Source organism: Nasonia vitripennis (genome assembly GCF_009193385.2).
Source record: "Nasonia vitripennis strain AsymCx chromosome 2 unlocalized genomic scaffold, Nvit_psr_1.1 chr2_random0008, whole genome shotgun sequence".
Classification (NCBI taxonomy): Eukaryota; Metazoa; Arthropoda; class Insecta; order Hymenoptera; family Pteromalidae; genus Nasonia; species Nasonia vitripennis.
Genome location: NW_022279615.1, coordinates 1155568 through 1176270, shown reverse-complemented (window position 1 = coordinate 1176270; position 20703 = coordinate 1155568). Strand labels below are relative to the sequence as shown.

Below are 20703 nucleotides of genomic sequence, written 5' to 3'. Positions count from 1 at the left end.
ACACGTTACAGAATTTACTAATGTAATGTACAATCCAGAACCTGCTAACCCTGTAGCCATTACATACGTAGATGGAACGTATATCTACTGCCACAAAAGCAGTAACTTTAGATCTTTGCGACAATCATTTTGTCGGCATAAAGGACGGTATCTGGTGAAACCAGCGCTTATGGTCGCTCCAGATGGCTATATTCTGGATATTCATGGTCCTTATTTCTCGGATTCTCAAAATAACGACGCAGCCATGCTTCGAAACGAACACTTTAACGATGAAGATATCAACAACTGGTTCCGCGAAGGAGATATAATCATTATTGATAGAGGTTATAGAGATGTAGTACCATTATTGGAAGATCATGGATTGCGTTGCAGAATGCCTCCCTTATTGGAACCCGGACAAAGCCAACTATCAACAGAAGATGCAAACAAAGCTCGTTTAATCACAAAAACAAGATGGATTGTGGAAGCAAGGAATGGACACATCAAAACAATATTCAAATACTTAAATAATGTCCAACAGATTCATGTACTTCCCAACATTCGTGATTTTTATCGAATCTCTGGTGCAATTATAAACAGGTAAATTAATCATCCCGTCAGTAAATTAGAAGCATTAGTAACAAAATTATCATTACCTATAACATAAATTAGGTTTCACCCATTAATAATAATGCAAAACGTCAATGCTGCGATTGCTAGACAGATGCAAGAAAGAGCACTGCAAGAGAACAATATACAACGTAGAGTTGAAGCTGAGAATCTAGCCAATCGACAAGCTCAAAGGTGTGTATTTTCTAATATAATCTGCAATAAGATGCGTTGCCTGTGAAGATAAATCAGTGCAGAGAGGCCGGCCTCTCCCCCTGCCTTGCGAAAAAAAGCTTACGTATACACGCGCCCACGCACAGCCACACATTCGCTCATGGTTCGCTCGCGGCTCGCAAACAAAAGCACACATACACACCACGCACAACCACGCATTCGCTCGTGATTAGCCAGATCAGAGAGGCCGGCCTCTCTACGTGGCTTTTTAAACAACTGTACACACACACTCATGCACACCCCCGCATTAAATCACACATGCACGCTTATACACACTCCCGTATTTGCCCACGATAAGACAGTACGAAGAGGCCGGCCACTCCCCCTGCCTTGCGGAAAAAGCTCACATACACACGCGCTCACGCTTAGCCATACGTTCGCTCATATACACACACTAATGCACACAGACCGGTCTCTCTTCCTGCCTTGCGAAAAAGCTCATATACACACGCACCCACGCACAGCCACACGTTCGCTCATGGTTCACTCACGGCTCACAAACAGAAACACACATACACACCACGCACAGCCACGCATTTGTATGTGATAAGACAGTACGAAGAGGCCGGCCTCTCTACGTGGCTTTTTAGACAACTGCACATACACACACACATACACACTTATGCACACCCCCGCATTAAATCACACATGCACGCTTATACACACTCCCACATTTGCCCGTGATAAGCGAGTACAGAAAAGTTTCGTCTTTACTAGGCTTTCGCAAAAACGCCTGCACCACGCACAGTTACGCATCCACTTCTATATACGCGTTCGTGCACACCCCTGCATGCATTAGCCAGTACAGAGAGGCCTGCTTAATCATACCAGAGGCTGCATAAATCGTACTTTACAGCACAGTGTCTATAAGCGCCCAAGCGTAGCGAATGCGTTTAAAGCCATGCTATGAAAAATGACTTACACGACGTGTGTCGTACATTCTTTTTATAGCACTGCGTGGCATAAATCCGCATTTATGTCACGCCTATCCATGGCATAAGTAGTCCTTTATTGCACCGAGCATATCACCCTCGCTACGCTCGGGCGCTAACCTCACGGTGCAAAAAAGGACTGCTAATGCCACGGATAGGCGTGACAGCGGATTTATGCTAGTCAGTGCTATAAAATATCGTACGATACACACGTCATAAGTCGATCTTCATGGCACGGCATTAAGCGCACTCGCTACGCTCGGGCGCTTACACACGCCGTGCCGTAAAGTACGACTTATGCCACTAGTATCGTAATGTACTATAATTTCATGTCAGTATATTAATTCTAAAATTATATTTTTATAGAAACAACTTGCGGATGGATACGATATCTTTATTTCAATAAAAGAGTTGTCATCAATAGAGGAAAAATGGATTAAGAACAGCAAGGAAATGATCAGAAGTTTAATGAAATTAATTATTGGAAAATCTCAATTAAAGCTTATGACGCCCACTGGTAGAAATAACTATAGAAAAATACCAGAAACACTATACAACACCGTTTTCTGTAAGATGTGCATTAAATTAATTGACTTACTGATTATTGACTTGCTAAATAATAACTATTAAATATAACTTGTTATTTCAGATTACGTTAACGGAAAAGTTGAAGTAGAACACCGGCTCTCACCATTAGACTATCGCAGATGTCTTACTCTAATGTGCAATGAGTTGAGAAATCCTAAAAACTAATGCAATTCTGTTGATAGCTTTCAAAATTTATGGATCTAATTTAATAAATTTTGAAGAAAGACAATCTGGCGACTTAGAATCAAAAAATTCGATTATAATACCTGTATTTTTAACGTCTGTTCTTTCTGGTCCTTATATTAATACCGAAATACATATAGGTAGATACACAGGACAAGGTGTAGACAAAAGCTCGGAGAGAAGTACCATCAAATAAATTATAAATCAATTTTCGAAATTGCGTGTTATTAGGCTGCACTGTCGGCGGCTTTACAACCCTTTTCAGTGATCTAAAATCTTTATGAATATATCGACGGCTGAGTGGTGGAACGCCCTATCTCGGCTGCTACTTAAAATTATATAGTATTTAAGTTGATTGAGTTAGTGATATCACAGGTAAATAGATAAGGATATAAACAATGTTCTGAAACCTGTAGGTACCGGAAAACACTCCTTCTGAACTGCTGCCCAGTCCTCACACACTGCATATTTACCTGCCCAGGAACACGTCTAATACACTTTCAAAACGCTAAACAAATAATAGAAGAACGTCCATACCTCGAATTGTATTTCATTAAACTTTGAAGCAATGCAGTGCAGCAAATGTCATCGTACAGCTAACAGTTATTATATAACACGAGACGTTAAAAACGCGGACTTGATCCCTTGACATTTAAATCAGCTAAAAATAAACAAGCCCGTACTACAGAGATGACTTCATACATTGGCGTATACGGTCTCGATCTTAATCCTATTGGCAGCTGTATCGCAACAAAGAGTCCAAGACTCCGCTGTAACTTGGATACTCATTCACCGTAAACCCAATATTTTCGTTCGACGTACGAATCACCTATACGGAAACTTTTTATTCGATACCGTGAAACCTACTCTGCAAATGAATTTTAAGCCACAGTCGCTCAGCTGTAGCGCAACTTGCTCTAAAAATTGTTTGCCTAGCGCACATTACTGTGCTTCGGGGTAACCGCGTATACTTGTACCTATGCATAATCTACTGCCAATCTTCAAAATTTCCAAAATTAAAAATTTCAAAAATAAAAGAAGTAGTCCTTTAAGAGACAAGCTTTTTTTCATTAAAAATTCATTTATCCTGCATAGATGACTTTTATACACATATGTTTTGCGATACTGTGTGCTATATCTTATGTGTGCCAACTATTTAAGTATCCTAGAAAATCACTAAAAAGGTAGCACACAGTATCGTACGAAGTATCGTAAAAAGTATCGCGCACAGTATCTTGAGCTAGCTCGTGCAGTTTACGAGACTGACCTTGTGCAGCTGCGTCGAGTCCAACTGGCTCTTGATAGCTGACTGCTTGATGGCCTTGCTCGTCTCGAGCCCTTTCTCGGTCGACATCCGTAATAGGTTAGGAGAACAGCTTGCTTTGATCGATCCTGTTGCACCTCTAGGCGGCGAAGCGGTCTGCACGGCTTCGTGCCTCTCCATGATACGAGCGAGGCTCCCGTTGTTCAGGTTCGTTGCAGTTCGGGCATTAGACTCTTCGATAATCGTGAAGTCGCGGCGCTCCTCCTAGAGAACCATCAGGATAAGCATCTGCTGGTCGGTCAGTATACTTACAGCGACTGCGCGCGAATTCTTGCTGCCGATAGAGAATAATACACATTAATAGGGGGTTAAGTAAACAACAACAATAATCTGTTGCGCCTGGAGATCGTCTGAAGTTATGCGCCGGCCTTTCTAACCTTCGCCAAAATCGGCGCATAAAATCATTATTTTCTCGAAAACGGTGGATTTCTGAGACTTGGGCCCATGGGGACTTTTGTTCACGGAACCGATAGCTACAACTTGGTTATATTTATGTCTAAATTTACCGGGACCCAATTTCCCCATCATTTTCGCCGGGGTCCTTTAATGTAGAAAATAAGTTTATGGCCAAAATTTGCAGATCCGTATGTCGTTAAAAATAAAAAAATTAATGAAAAACCAACAATTTTTACTACATTGTAAACGACGCAAAATGCACAATCACCTACTCAACTTTATACATGATAAAGACCCTTTTATGCTCTTTTTGGCAAAAATTCAGTGTGCTACTTCAGACTCAGGTGAGGTGTTTTATAAGCAGTCGTATATGTTTCGTGTTGAACACCTCATTATCTCTCGACATAATAGCTTACTTTCTCCCGTGGTTGTAAAATGTACTATTCCTACATTAAACGTTTCTTCCACGTTCTTACAATTTCCAAATAAACTGTGGGTATACCATTCTTGAACAGAATTACTAAAATAAATTTATCAAACTATTAAGGACAATTAGAAATTTTTTTCTTTAGCGTTCATCTATTTTCTAGGATTCTAAGAAAAAACACAATGTCTTTTCTAGGTTTCCTAGAAAAATAAAAAATAGTTTTTCTGGGATACATAGAAACTTCTTTATTAGATATCTGGGATCATGGAAAAGTAAATAATTAGTTTTCTGGAATTCCAGAAACACGCGTTACATCTATATCTTTTCTAGGACGTCTTAGAAAAGCCCAAATATCCTAGAAAAGTTGGTTGTATACTAGAAATCGTCCTAGAACTGACTGTTGTATATATATATATATATATATATATATATATATATATATATATATATATATATATATATATATATATATATATATATATATATATGTATATATATATATGTGTGTGGGTGCTTCGTAAATCTTGTAATCCTGTTACTTTCTTATCGCTCCTTTTTTTTTAAAGCACACGCATCATCACAATGTATTATTGCACAGCCCGTATCCTGTAAGCCTGTGAACGATAGAGGCTTGTCTTTGTCAACCACTACTATGTCATGTCGTACACAAAATTTGTGCTGCCCTGCTATGGCTCACAGCAGCAAGTCACATATATTGCTTTTATCACCATGTATATGTATATATATGTGTATACATTCAATATTTGCATGTTACTTAAAATCTTGCATTGGTGAATTTTTTATTATACTCTTGCGTCCACTTAACACTTACAAATGTGTAGATGTGTATAACATACATATACAACTACAGCATATAAACACAAAGTCTAAAACGATAAATCTTTAATCTTGCTTGCTCTGAACGTAACACTATGCCTCATAATTATAAAAATACATATAAATTATAAAAATGTATATCATTAACTCAATGATATATGGTTACTGCATCACAGAATCGACTCCTTAAACAAATATTGAATTTTACTAAATTGTAATTTATGCATTGTATACATTAATTAAACAGTCTGTCTAGGGGACCCCATTCGCGTACGCGAACAATTGTAAGCGAAAACACGCGAAGGTCCCACCACAATCTACCCCTCTTCGCGTACAAAAGAAAACTTTTCCGGAAAATCTTCGCGTACAATAAAAAGCTTGTAAGCTCTTCCATATTCGTACACGCGAAGAATTTTCCGTGAAAAGTTGTACGCGAAGAATTGTACGCGAACGATTCCACGCAAACAAAATTTTAGCAGGTTTATATGTATGCATGCGTAATGCAATAAATTTGAGGTTAGAATGAGTTTCAAATGAGCTAGCAGAAGGCACTTAAAGCTAGAAAAAGATGAAATTTTTATTTTCTCTTAATGCATAGTAGGTAAGTAAATTGATACATAGTAAATTGAATATAGATTACAAAAAATTATGCATGGAAATATTACATTTATTTTTGAAATAAATATGTTTATCTTTATATACAGGGTGAGTCATTTTAATCTTTAATCTCAATTATCTCGTTGGCAAAGCATGCCAGCGAAAAAAGTTTCGGGTAAAAGTTTTAGGATTTTTCCCTGGCTATCTGATGATGACCTTGACAATGTCATTGAGCGTGACCTTCAAGGTCATTTGAAGGTCAAGTCGATTTTTTCAAATAGAAACCCCTACTTTTGGCACCAGAAATGGAAAGAGCGGGAAATTTTACGTTTGAATATGACCTTGCATTGACCTTGAATTCAATGGTCAAGGTCATTGGTCATGCCGATAACAGTACAACTGGTTAGCTGAACTCGAATGCATTCAAGGAGAAAATGTTACCCACAAAAGTTTTCAGTTTTCTCCCCGGCTGACGAATGGTCATCTTGACCCTGTCGTTAAACAGGATCTTCAAGGGCATTTCAAGGTCAAGTTTATTTTTTGAAATGGAAACCCCTACTCTTGTGAAAAGAGAGTGACATGCGTTCAAAAATGAAAAAATTTTCAATATTTCCAGAAATTTTCAATATTTTCTAAAATTTTCGTAATTTTTTCAGTTTTCAAAAATTTTCAAAGTCATTCCATTATTTTGTATTAGTGTCAATTTTCAAAATTCTTGATGTAGTTAAGTCATTCCATTATTTTGTATTAGTGTCAATTTTTTAGAGTGAACTACTCTTAACAGTTATGTAGATAGCAAATTAGTGCAGAAAAGCTTAATCGTGTTTTTTACTTCTTGTAAATCGATAATTATTATTGAAAAAAATCTGTTTCCCTGTTTACTGGTCTGTAACAAATTATTTTGATTTTGATCATGGCTGATTATGGTCCCAACGAAATCGTTGATATGATCATGATTTTGGGAGAAAGTCGAAATAATTATGCAGCAGCTGCCAGATTTTATGCTGAACGCTATCCCAATAGGAGACACCCAAGTAATATTACTATTCAAACCTTAACTCAGAGAGCTCGAAATGGAGCTTTTGTTCGTCAACGCCGTCATCATGAATACGACGAAAACGATCCTCGTGTTATTACCATTCTAGCGATTATTCATCTTGATCCTCACATTAGTACTCGACAAATAGAAAGAGAAATAGGTATACCTCAATCAACAGCATCCCGAATATTGAGAGCGAGAAGATATCATCCTTATCACATAACATTAACACAACAGTTAACTCCAAATGATATGATTTTGCGAGTACGTTTTTGTCGATGGGCAATACGAATGATTCAACAAGATCAAGACTTTTTCAAGCACGTTCTTTTTTCAGATGAATCAACATTCAGAAACACTGGAGAATTGAATAGACATAATTGCCATTATTGGTCAGATGAAAATCCTCATTGGTTCAGGCCCATAGACAATCAACACCGCTGGAGTGTTATGGTCTGGTGTGGAATCATCAATGGCTATTTGATTGGTCCTTATTTCTTTGAAGAGAACGTGAATGGGGTAAACTTTTTGAGATTACTTCGAGACATTTTACCTGAATTACTAGAAAATGTAGACCTAGCCACAAGGCTAAGAATGTGGATCCAATTAGATGGAGCACCACCACATTATGCATGCATTGTTCGTGATTATTTAAACACCCGCTACAATGGCAGGTGGATTGGGCGAGGTGGCCCAGTTGCCTGGCCCCCCGTTCACCTGATTTAACCCCTCCCGATTTTTACTTATGGGGATATCTTAAGAATGTTGTTTATGCTCAACGGCCAACAACGCGAGATAATATGATCGAACGCATTCGTACAGTTTGTGCAGCAATCCCTCGAGATGTTCTACGTAGAACCATAAGACAATTCAGAGCTCGACTTGATCTTTGCATCCAACAAAACGGCGGTAATTTCGAACAATTAATCAATGGTTAACTCCAGTTAACAATCCATAAAAATACCAAAAAAATAACAAAAAGAGAAAAAACAAAAAAAACAAATAAAAAAAAATAAAAAAAAAAAAATAAAACAAAAAACAAAAAATGGGATGCTAAATCCTTTTGACAACCTCCTCGATGGTGCATCCTGGGTTCGGCTGATGTCAAAGGTAATTTCCGCACAAAAGATGATTTGTTTCCAAAATCACATGTTCGAACGTAAAATTTCCCGCTCTTTCCATTTCTGGTGCCAAAAGTAGGGGTTTCTATTTGAAAAAATCGACTTGACCTCCAAATGACCTTGAAGGTCATGCTCAATGACATTGTCAAGGTCATCATCAGATAGCCAGGGAAAAATCCTAAAACTTTTACCCGAAACTTTTTTCGCTGGCATGCTTTGCCAACGAGATAATTGAGATTAAAGATTAAAATGACTCACCCTGTATATTAAAACTAGATGATTTGAAAAATTTAAGTTCTTCTGTGTTGGCTTATACTTTTATGGATAGAGAAGTAAACATAAAAGTTGATAAACATACTGATAAAGAAGCCTTAACAAATGATTAAACAAAAAAAGTTGAAAAAATTCTACACATGTAGACTATGTGAAAAAGAAGCAGAAGGAAGTTTAGTTCAGTGTGACTTATGTTTATATTGGCTGCATTATGAGTGTACAGGAATAAAGACAAAGAAAGAGTTTAAAAAAAACTATTATTGCAGTGAGTGCAAAAATATGCTCTATGCATAAAGAGTTTGCATTATATATATAAATTTATAATTTCATTTTAATTTAAAATAACTATCTATTACGGTATAAAAATATAAAATAAATTTAATAATTCCATGCATTATTTTTTATATCAATAATCAATTTAGTATGTAATTCCATTATCAATTTACCTACTATGCTTTAAGAGAAAATAAAAATTTCATCTTTTTCTAGCTTTAAGTGGCTTCTGCTAGCTCATTTAAAATCTAACCTCAAATTTATTGAATTATGCATGTATGCATATAAACCTGCTAAAATTTTGTTCGCGTAGAAATGTTCGCATACAATTCTTCGCGTACAATTCTTCGCGTAGAAATTTTCGCGTACAACTTTTCACGGAAAATTCTTCGCGTGTACGAATTTGGAAGAGCTTGCAATTTTTTTATTATACGCGAAGATTTTCCTGAAAAATTTTCTTTTGTACGCGAAGAGCTTTGCTACCTTTGTGATTTTTTTAGGAATGCTCCAAACAATTCATAAGCTTTGTCACAGGCTTTAAATATGAATTCTAATCATTTTAGCACAAATTTATGGATATCATCATTCTTAGCCAAAGATACAGGGTCTCTACCATTCTGGGACTCATACAGGAACTTTTGCACTATAAAAAGGTATTTTCATGAATTTGTTGGTGGTCAAAGTACGGATCAAACTCTTACTTCCACCAATATTAAGGTTTAAATGGCTTATGCGATAGGTATAACATATATATCATTCATATATATATGATTTAAGGGTGTTTTTATTAAAAAGGTGAGAACATTTTACAAAAAAAAGTATATTCATGTCTATAGTGAAAAATGCTTCCCTGAGGTGCTATGAATTAATTAATTTGTGCTGAAAACCAAAAAATTGACATCTTTGGCTCCCTACCATTGAGGTAAAAAGTAATTTGAAAATCTGAAAAAATTCAGGTGCATTGGAAACTGTTTCTGGAACATATTTACCGTGGGTTGAAGAAAAAAAAATTTTGATCTTCGATTTGACAGAGAACCACTCATCAACCACCCATATATATGGGTGGTTCTCATTGAAATAAAAAATATAACAATTTTAATTTTTGCCTATGTGTTGTATCTGACTTTCAAAAATTTTTTCAGCGCAATTCCTTTACTTGGCTTGAGTTATAGTTAGTAAAAGTTGGTATTTCAAGCAATTTTTGCATTTTTTACCTATTTTCAATGATTTGTAGCTCATAAGATATGCATTTTTAACTAAAACTACCCAGATACTTTTTTTTGTGAAATCTTCTAAATTTTTCAATAAAAATACTTTTAAAGACCTATATGAATGTTAAGGCTACCTTATTTGCATTTCAAACCTTTAAATAGGAAAATCTGAATGTTTGATCCGGACTCCGACAACCTCAATACAGTAAAAAGATACCTTTTAATAGTAAAAAAGTAGCTGTAAAGTTTTAGAATGGGCCTGACCTTCTAATAGAAGTTATGTAGAAAACAAACATGATATAATGGCTAAATAGTGGTTTTACATTCAAATTTGATACTTATATCCTAGTAAATTTCATGACTACCGATACTAACATGTGTTAAACTACTTATTAGCCATTATATCATGTTTGTTTTTTATATAACTTCTATTAGAAGGTCAGGCCCGTTCTGAAACTTTACAGCTACTTTTTTACCATAAAAAGGTATCCTCTTACTGTATTAAGGTTGTCGGAGTCTGAATCAAACATTCAGATTTTTATATTTTAAAGTTTAAAATGCAAATAAGGTAGCATTAACATATATAAGGCTTTAAAAGTATTTTTATTAAAAAATTCAGAAAATTTCACAACAAAAGTATCTGGGTAGTTTTAGTTAAAAATGCATCCCTTATGAGCTACAAATCACTGAGAATAGGCAAAAAATGCAGAAATTGCTTGAAATCCCAACTTTGACCAACTATAACTCGAAGCCAAGTAAAGAAATCGCGCTGAATTTTTTTGAGAATAAGGTACAATATATAGAACATATATCTACAGTTTGGGCAAAAATTAAAATTTTCATCTTTGATTTCACAGAGAATCACCCATATATATATATATATATATATATATAATCATTGTTGTCATAAAAATAAGATTATTGTTGATGATAACATCATATCCTCAGGAATTAAAGGATTTATTATTTCAAAATAATTCAAAAAGTATTAATTTTAAGAAAAATATAAAAGGTTACAATAATTGATTTGTATTTGCCAGTTTTGGGTCTAAATTAGTATACTTTAACAATCCGGGGACACAAGTATTAAAGATATGTGGACAGGTATATCATAATTCATATTCATTACATCCGAAGGAAAACGAAGACCCGAAATATAGCTAATTGTATATTATTAACAATGAAATTGCAAATAAATATAGAACAAATAACTATAAAATTGATTAACCCGATTCAAACATATTAGAATTTTTATGTACTTTTTTGTCTTTAAACAATCCTTATGCAAATGCATATAAAATGATGAATAAAATATAAAATATTAATGCTCATCATAATAATATAATACCTCTTGAAATAATAATGTCATTAACACGTGATATTCATACAAAAAATAAATCATATTTCGCAACATGTAATGAAATTGCTGTTGTATATATAGGAAATTAACCAAAAACTGAAAAACTACAACAAATAAATATTCTCAGTAAACATCTTGACCCAATGAAATATCCTTTGATATTTCCTTTTGGTCATCCAGGATGGCGACCTTATATAAAATGTACAAAAAAATAATATGGAAATAATAATATATCTATACTACAGTTTTATTCATATAGATTAAGCATACGTGGTGATTTCAATCCTTATTTGAATTTGTAAAATTTATCATAATTATTCATTGTTGTTGCTTGGACAAGGATCGAAGGATGTCGATTATATTACTTACGTACTCACCAAGCACAATAAAGAACTGAAATGTATAAAGGATTAATGGATTACCTTTCCAATTGGGCAAATATTGATAATTCTCGAATTGGAAAAATGGTAATGTTACCATCATCTTATATAGGTAGTCCTAAATCAATATAACAAAATTATTTAGATTCAATGACTTAACTACAAGTCGACGGAAAACCGGACCCTACTGAAAAAAATCAGATGACAATCAACTGATAATCAGCTGATAATCAGCTGATAATCATACCAAAACGTCAGCTGATTATCAGGTGATTTCGGCTCAGTATTTTTAATAAAGCTGATAGTTATAAATATGCGTTTATGTGAGATAAATGTTGATGATAACCAGGTGATAATAAGGTGATAATCATTCAAAATTTGTAACCTTTAATATATTTATTATAAGTTGTTTAAAATAAGTAAAATTTATAAATTTCAAATAATGAGGGCCAGTACTGGTGTTACCATCAGGATGATAACACGAAAACTCTGGCTGTGAGCTCCAATATTTTTGTTTTACAATAATTTAATTTAAACAAATTTGTTTTTAATTGTTAAAAAATAAAAATATTGGAGCTCACAGCCAGAGTTTTCGTGTTATCATCCTGATGGTAACACCAGTACTGGCCCTCATTATTTGAAATTTATAAATTTTACTTATTTTAAACAACTTATAATAAATATATTAATGGTTACAAATTTTGAATGATTATCACCTGATTATCACCTGGTTATCATCAACATTTATCTCACATAAACGCATATTTATAACTATCAGCTTTATTAAAAATACTGAGCCGAAATCACCTGATAATCAGCTGACGTTTTGGCATGATTATCAGCTGATTATCAGCTGATTATCAGCTGATTATCAGTTGATTGTCATCTGATTTTTTTCAGTAGGGGATATTTTTATAACAATGACATGTAATCCAAATTGGAAGAAAATTCAAGAAAATTTATCACCGTATGGAAGCACAATAGATCGTCCTAATTTAATCTCAAGTCTTCCATGAAAATATTAAAATTTTAAAAACCGAACTACTAAAAAGTTATATTTATGGTTAAGTTAAAGGTTATGTTTACGTAATAGAATTTCAAAAAAGGGGATTACCACATATTCATATGTTATTAGGGTTGCATACCAATGATAAATTTCGAGATACTGATCAAATTAATTCTATCATAAGTGCTGAAAAACAAAATGAAAATGAATATCCAAGATTATACAATATAATAAAAAATAATATGATACACGGTCCCTGTGGATCACAAAATAAAAATTGTGTTTGTATGAATGAAGATAAAACACGTTGTACTAAAAATTTTCCTAAACCTTATGTCAATCAAAACCATTATAATCCTGATGGTTACTCTTCTTACCGACGAAGAAAAAATAATAATAATATTACGGTTTCAAAACATAGGGTTGCAGATAATAGTTTTGTCGTACCGTATAATCCATATTTATTATTACTTTTAGAATGTCATATTAATGTAGAAATATGTAGTACGATTAAAGCTATTAAATATTTGTTTAAATATTTTCATAAAGGTCCTGATACAACTCTTGTAAAATTTGCAAATGAACATAATCCAGGTTATAAAGACAATGTAAACGAAAATAACGATACATATAAATATGATGGAATATCACAACATCTCTTCACCAAATATTTATGTGCACCTAAAGCTGTAGATCGCATATGGGAATTTTTACTACATGATGACAATCTTATGTAATTAAAAGATCAGCTGTTCATGAAGAAGATGAATGATATGTTCATTATCAAGAAGGATGTAAAGACGAAATGATTAATAAAAATGTCCATACTACATTGACATCTTGGTTTAAATTGAATAAAGAAGATAAAAATTCAACGCAACATTATGTTTTTGATAAAAAAAAAAACAAAAGAATGCAATAAAAGAAAAAAATGTATAAAACCTCTCATTAGTAGAATGTATTTTGTAAATCCAAATAAGCGTGAAGCATTTTTTCTACGACTTTTATTATTACATGTACGTGGTGCAAAATCATTTGCGGATATACGTACTGTAGATGGAATTATTCATGATAAATATGGAAATGCTTGTATATCAAGAGGTATTATTAGTACTGATGAAGAATGGAATAAATGTTTGGCAGAAGCTGCAGTATTCAAGTTTTCAAAATCCATGTGTGAATTATTTGCATATATTCTTGTATTTCAAAGACCTATTAATTCGTTAGAATTATACGATAAATATAAATGTCACTTTATGGACCCAAAATTAACAAAAATTCAAGCAGAATAAAGAGCTTTGAAAAACATTTTATTATTACATGGGTTGAGATTAAATGATTTCCATATATCTAGTATTGAAAATAATTACGATGATGAAGAATATAATAACGAATTACAAGTATGTAAAGATGGTGAAAATTTAGAAACATTAATTAATTCTTTGTCTATCGATCAAACAAAATTTATGATCTGATCATTAATGCTAAAATTAACAGTATATGAAATAAATATATATTATTTTATCGATGGTCTCGGTGAAAGTGGTAAAAGTTATTTACATAACGTGATGATTAAATATTTAATTTCAATGAATGTTTCATTCATTACAATGGCCTAGACTGGTATCGCTGCTAATTTATTAATTAATGGGAAAACATCTGGTGACTTTAGACAAACCCTGCCTATAGTACGGCATAGAAACAGAACAAAAATCCCTAAAACATGTGTAAAAAGAAGTTTATTATGGTCAAAATTTTTAAGACTATCTTCAAATTGTATAAATATTAGATAATTAATCGTTAAGTTTATTTTGTAGCGATATATTAACACTATCAGAATTTATATATATTAAATCTGATGACACATTTCTAAATAATTTGTAATGCGAGCGTTATTATTAAAAATGTTACATTTAATAATTAACGACGGTCACCACCTCGTAAAACGCAGAGAGCAAATTTACAACTAATATTAATATAAATAATTATTTACAACAGTCTTATCTCCAGGCTTATTTATAAAAACAGGCATGAAACAAGATCATATCTGCACAAATGATTATTCGCAGCATCCTTTTTATACGGACCAAATCTGCAGATTACGTCTTGTGATATGTGTGAATGCATAGAGCAGTCGTCATTTCTTATTCACAAACAGATATCTTTAAAAAACCAGATCATATCTGCACAAATAACTATTTGCATCATTCCTTTCATCCGGGCCAAATCTGCAGATCACGTCTTGTGATATACGTGAATACATAGAGCAGTCGTCATTTCTCATTTACAAACAGATATCTTTATAAAATCAGATCATATCTGCACAGATGATTATTTGCAGCATCCCTTTCATCCGGACCAAATCTGCAGATTATGTCTTGTGATGTGCGTAAATACATAGAGCAGTCGTCATTTCTCATTCACAAATAGATATCTTTAAAAAACCACATCATATCTTCACAAATGATTATTCGCAGCATCCCTTTCATCTGGACCGAATCTTAAGATCACTACTAATTAGGGGTGTGCGAGTACTCGAAAAGTCCGAATCGATTACTCGATCGAAAAACTCGACTCGACGAGCTCGAGTCGAGTACCGGGTCGAGTCAAGTTACTCGAATATTTCGAACTACACGAATTTTTCGAACTACTCGAATTTTCCGAGCTACTCGAATTTTTCGGGTTACTCGAATCTTTTGAGTTACTCGAGTTCCTCACACTACTCGAGAATATTTTTTAACCATATATTTACCATACCACCTGAAATTTTATAATTATATTTACGTATGGCTTTAATACAGCCTCAGTAAAGCAAGAAGCAATGAAAAATATAAACTAAGCAATAAGCTTATAGGTTAAGCTGGTCGTGGTCAATCCCTATAGAAGTCGCAAAAAACGCACTGCTCTTACTGTTCTCGTAACTACGGTTGTGAATCCCAGTTAGAAAAGCGCGCTACATTTCTGCTCGTCCGCGGGACGGCCTATTTTCAGGGTTACACTGTAAAAAATTTTGTCGTAATATTACTAACCTAGTAGTAAACCAATCCGTTCTATGCCCAGCACAGTAAATTTACAACAATACAAGCAAATTCACAACGGTATATAGTAATTTTACAACGGCGGTAGTATTTTCACACTGAACGCGAGAATCTGACCCCTGTAAAATTACTACGCTAAGAGTAGTAAACTAATCCGACCTACGTTGGGCGGAGCAATTTTACTACAAGAAAAGTAAAATTGCTAGATTTTTATAATTTTACGTAGCTGAGAGTAGTAAAATTGCTATACGTGGGGTTGGAACCTCATGTAATTTTACTACATTTTAGTGATTTTAAAAAATCATTTTTTGTAACACATGCACGATTTTCGCGTTTTTTTGACCTAAAATTAGAGACTAAAGTAGTTGTTTTCCGACCGGCGGGCAAAAAAATGCAGCAGCGGGCATAAAAGTACTTTTATGTAACACGCGAACGATTTTCGCGTTTTTCGTCCTATGAATAGGGACTAAAGTGACTCTTTTATGACCGGCGGGCAAAAAAGTTATTTTAGCGGGCAATAATGGCCTTTATTGCCCGCAAAATTTTTTTTTTGTAATTTAAAAAAAAAGTTGATTTTGATAAATTTGCATTATTTATTTATTTTATATAATGTTTGAACAAGACAAGAGCACGGTTGCCGTGTCAAAAAATAGTCACATCAGTCCCTCTTAACACGTACGAAAAAACGCGAAAATACGTCCGCGCGTTAAATAAAATATGGTGTGCACCAAGGGCTAAGTGGGCTTTTTTGGCCTCGTGGATTTTGCAGTACGAGTCAAGGCGAGTTAGCCCGAGCCGAAGGAGAGGGCGTTTACGAGCCGCAGACGAGTACTGCAAAATCCACACTCGGCCTAAAAAAGCCCACTTTACGCCCTTGGTACACAATATACTATTATGTAACACGCGAACGATTTTCGCGTTTTTCGTACCTATTAAGAGGGACTAAAGTGACTCTTTTTTGACCGGCGGGCAAAAAAGTTATTTTAGCGGGCAATAAAAACCTTTATTTAAAATTGTTTTCACAAATACAATAATTTTTTACAAACATTTTTTTAAATTATTCACTTTATTTAGAAAACTTCCAAAATTACCGAAATCTTTTTAAACTTTGAGATTTGTCTGTCTTTTTTTTAATGTTTTCATGAACTTCACCAACAAAATAACCCATTAAAAACGTAAAATACTCACATTTTAAGTAATATAAAGTCGCGAGTTGTGCTACTCTTGGCCGCATTTCTGAACTGTGCTACTCTTCGCGGCAAATCGTGAGTTGTGCTAGTTTTCGTTTGAAAATTTGAACTGTGCTAGTCTTTGTACGGAGCGACGATATTATGTATGCACCATGTCTATGTGACTTAACAAACACAGGCTCACAGACAAGAGCATGCCCGTGCGATATACATACATTAACTGGGTTCAAAACGGACCTTGCGCCCAAAAAATACTGATTCTGCATGTGAAAAGGATAGAAAAAGGTATCTATAATTTTGTCGTAAACCTAATAGTTTGAATTAAAAATAACTTAATATTGAAAAATCAAGTTTATTTATATTTTTAATTAAAAAACGATTAGGTTTACAGAAAAAAACATGGATACCTTTTCTTATCCTTTTCACATGCAGAATCAGCCAATATTTTTTTATTCACTTGTGTCTTTTAACAACAAAGTTTAAATTTTGACCAAATTGCCGAGTGCCATATGTGTCATAATACATTAAAATGTTATAATTTTACTATATTTAATAATATAATATCCAATTATTCAAGGCCCGATAATTTCGAGTAACTCGAAAATTTCAATCTACTCGAGATTTTCGACTAACTCGAGTAGATCGAAAATTTCGAGTAGCTCGATAAATTCGGGTACTCAATTTTTTCGAGTACTCGACTCGACCCGACTCGAGTTTTTCGGGTACTCGCTCACCCCTACTACTAATGATATATGTAAAACATACATATGTACCTATGTGGCATATATGATTGAAAAAAATAATTCAGATTATAAATACAAATAAACATATTTGCCATATTTCTCTAAAAAGATTATCATTTACAGCATCCGACATATCTGGACCAATCTTACTGTGTTTTTGATATATGTATACATATACTTTATTTCTAATCAACTACCAAAAAAAATTACATAAATATAAATATTTATCATTATTTTATACCTATATGTAATTTCTGTGAAATGTTTAATGACCCGGTCACTTTTTGTGAAACATTCTTTATCGTAAAAGTGTACTTAATTCTGATTTTTTTCAGTAGGATTATGTATTTACGTTTGTACCACATATCTATTATAATAATTATCATCCCGAATGATTCACTAGTTTCGGTGAATTTTTACATAATTGCTCATTTTAGTGTTTTAATATAGTGTAGATGTAGATTGTTTTTACTCCATACATAATTACATACAGTTTTTGTACTATAACGCGAGTTTTCCTGCAGATGTTGTGCAAGAAAATTGCTGGTTTTCCGAGTAACATTACAACTTTTACGCCTTGACGAATCTCGTGGTTATACCCGGGACGCCAGACACTTGCCGGCGAGCGCCAAAAGTCTCGCGACTTCTTTGTCTCAATTCGCCAAAAACGTGGGAATGCGCGGTCAGCTCAGCCCCGCGATTGCAGTTTAGGAGAGAGGAAGGTTCGGGGATAAATGCACTTTACGTTGGACAGATCTTAAACTTGATTTCAGTACGCGTTTATTCGATTTCCTCCCAAATTACACTTTGACCTTTTACACTAAAGATATCCAGTTTTTGCAACTTATTTGACTATTGCTCGCGCAGCAATTTTAACACTTGACGAAACCTAATAATTATTTTCCTACAATAGATAGCCAATATTTTCATAGATAGCCAATTTTTCCGCACAGATAACCACTTAACCGTATTCTAACCATAAATGTCCGAATAATCAAATTTCCGCTAAGGTAGCCGAGGTATAAAGTCAACCACGGATAACATACTCTCGCGCGTCCCAAGGTTTAGTCGTATCCTGGCACACTCACATTTCAAGATATCCACAATTACTCTTGCCCCTCTCGACAATTATCCCCGATCACAATAAACTAATTGTCCGTGAATACTGCAGATGCTCAACAATGTAGCCCTTGCTTGCGTCTGACGACTTACAGCAAAAGCCCCGTTACGCAAATAAACTCGAATTATCGAAAAATCGATCCACTGACCTTAATCCTTCCTCCGACGACTACAGGGGAAACTTAGACAACCACAGAAGAACACACCACTATAGGAGGAACAAAAAAAGCCTTTCTAAGGAGCTGCTGCTTGCACGTCCGTTCAGGATCCACCAGGGCAGGAGAGTGACGAGCAAGCGAGCGGCTCGCGCCGCCGAGGCCCGTCACCGCCTCTCTTGCACCGCCGGCTCACGTTCTTGCCTATTGGTTGTCGCCGCGCGGGACTTCTATCTCGCTGCCTATAGGCTTACGCGCACCTTTCTCTGTCGTTGCGCGACGGTGCATGCGCTGTGCGACTCTACTCGTGAACTATTGGAGCTAATGCCCGGAAAATTGATCCAGTTGCTTAGGACTTGTATAATTCTGAACGGCCTGAAGCCATCGTAGACTTGTATAATTTGCGTCTCAAGGAAGAAACGTTTCCTACCTACTGGAAAAAATAACGTCTCGTGCTACTACCAAAAGGAGATAAGCCGCATCGTACAGACCACTATGCATGCTAGGCAGTTCGGGCAAGATTCTTCAACGCATAATCGGCGTAAAGATAGACCAGGCCATAGAAGAATTAAGTAGACTAGCTGATCACCAATATGGCTTTAGAAAGAAGCGCTCTACCCTAGATGCCGTGAGCTTGGTGATTGACACTGCCTAATTAGCGATGAAAGGGAAAAGATGGAAAGAAGTATCTTAGGAGTACTGTGCTATCACTACACTGGACGTTAAAAATGCGTTCAATTCGGCTAAATGGAGCAAGGTACAAGAGACGCTATGAAAAAAGGAAGTACCCGTGTATAGAAGAAGGATTATGTCGGACTACCTGAAGGAAAGAATCCTACTATACGATACAGAAAATGGCACAAAAGCTTACAAAGTCACAAGAGGCGTCCCCCAAGGGTGAGTGATGAGCCCACAAATGTGGAACATTATGTACGATGGAGTTTTAAGGCTAAAACTATGAAAAAGAGCAATGGACATTGGATTCGCAGATGACTTTGCAGTAATGGTAGTAGCAAAGGAGAAGGATGAAGTCGCAGAAATTGCTAAAGAGGCTATCCGAATAATTCATGAGTGGCTGATTGAGACAGGTCTAGAGTTTGCTAGCCATAAAACGGAGGCTATCTTTATATCTAGCCAGAAGAAAATGGAGACGATAACCTTGAGGCTAGTTGGGCATGATATTGTTTCTCAACCAACTAAATACCTGGGCATCACTATAGATGCAAAATTGACATTCAAAGAGCATCTTTCTATAATGGGAGATAAGGTAGCAATATTTAGCGCTGCTCTAACAAGTTTGATGCCAAATGTAGGATGGTATAATGAAATCGATTATTTTGTACAGGGCTCCAATATTGGGGGGGGGGGGGGGGAATGCCATGTTGGTGAAAAGTTCTGCACGAAAGATATCGACAGCTTACAAGAGAAGTGAACTAAGGGTCGCATCGGCTTACTGTACGTTATTGGACAAGGCGGTCTACATCATAGCAGGCATGCCGCCTATGGAACCTTTAGGAATAAAGAGGCAGGACGTACTCGAGGCAAAGGGGCAGATTAGTGACAACATGCAGAATGAAATCTGGGACTCCGCAAGAAAGCAGACAATGACTTAGTGGCAAAAAATGGGATTCCAGAGATAAGGAGCGATGGACACATCGCCTCATACCAAAAATAGAGGGCTGAATGCAA

At 35.0% G+C, this 20703-nt stretch overlaps 1 protein-coding gene across 1 annotated transcript in view; it reads right to left on the bottom strand.

Annotated features, from left to right (window-relative positions):
• Positions 1-20703, bottom strand: part of LOC100115356 (ADP-ribosylation factor 1) — a 205921-nt gene that overhangs the window by 184697 nt on the left and 521 nt on the right. The window lies entirely within an intron of this gene.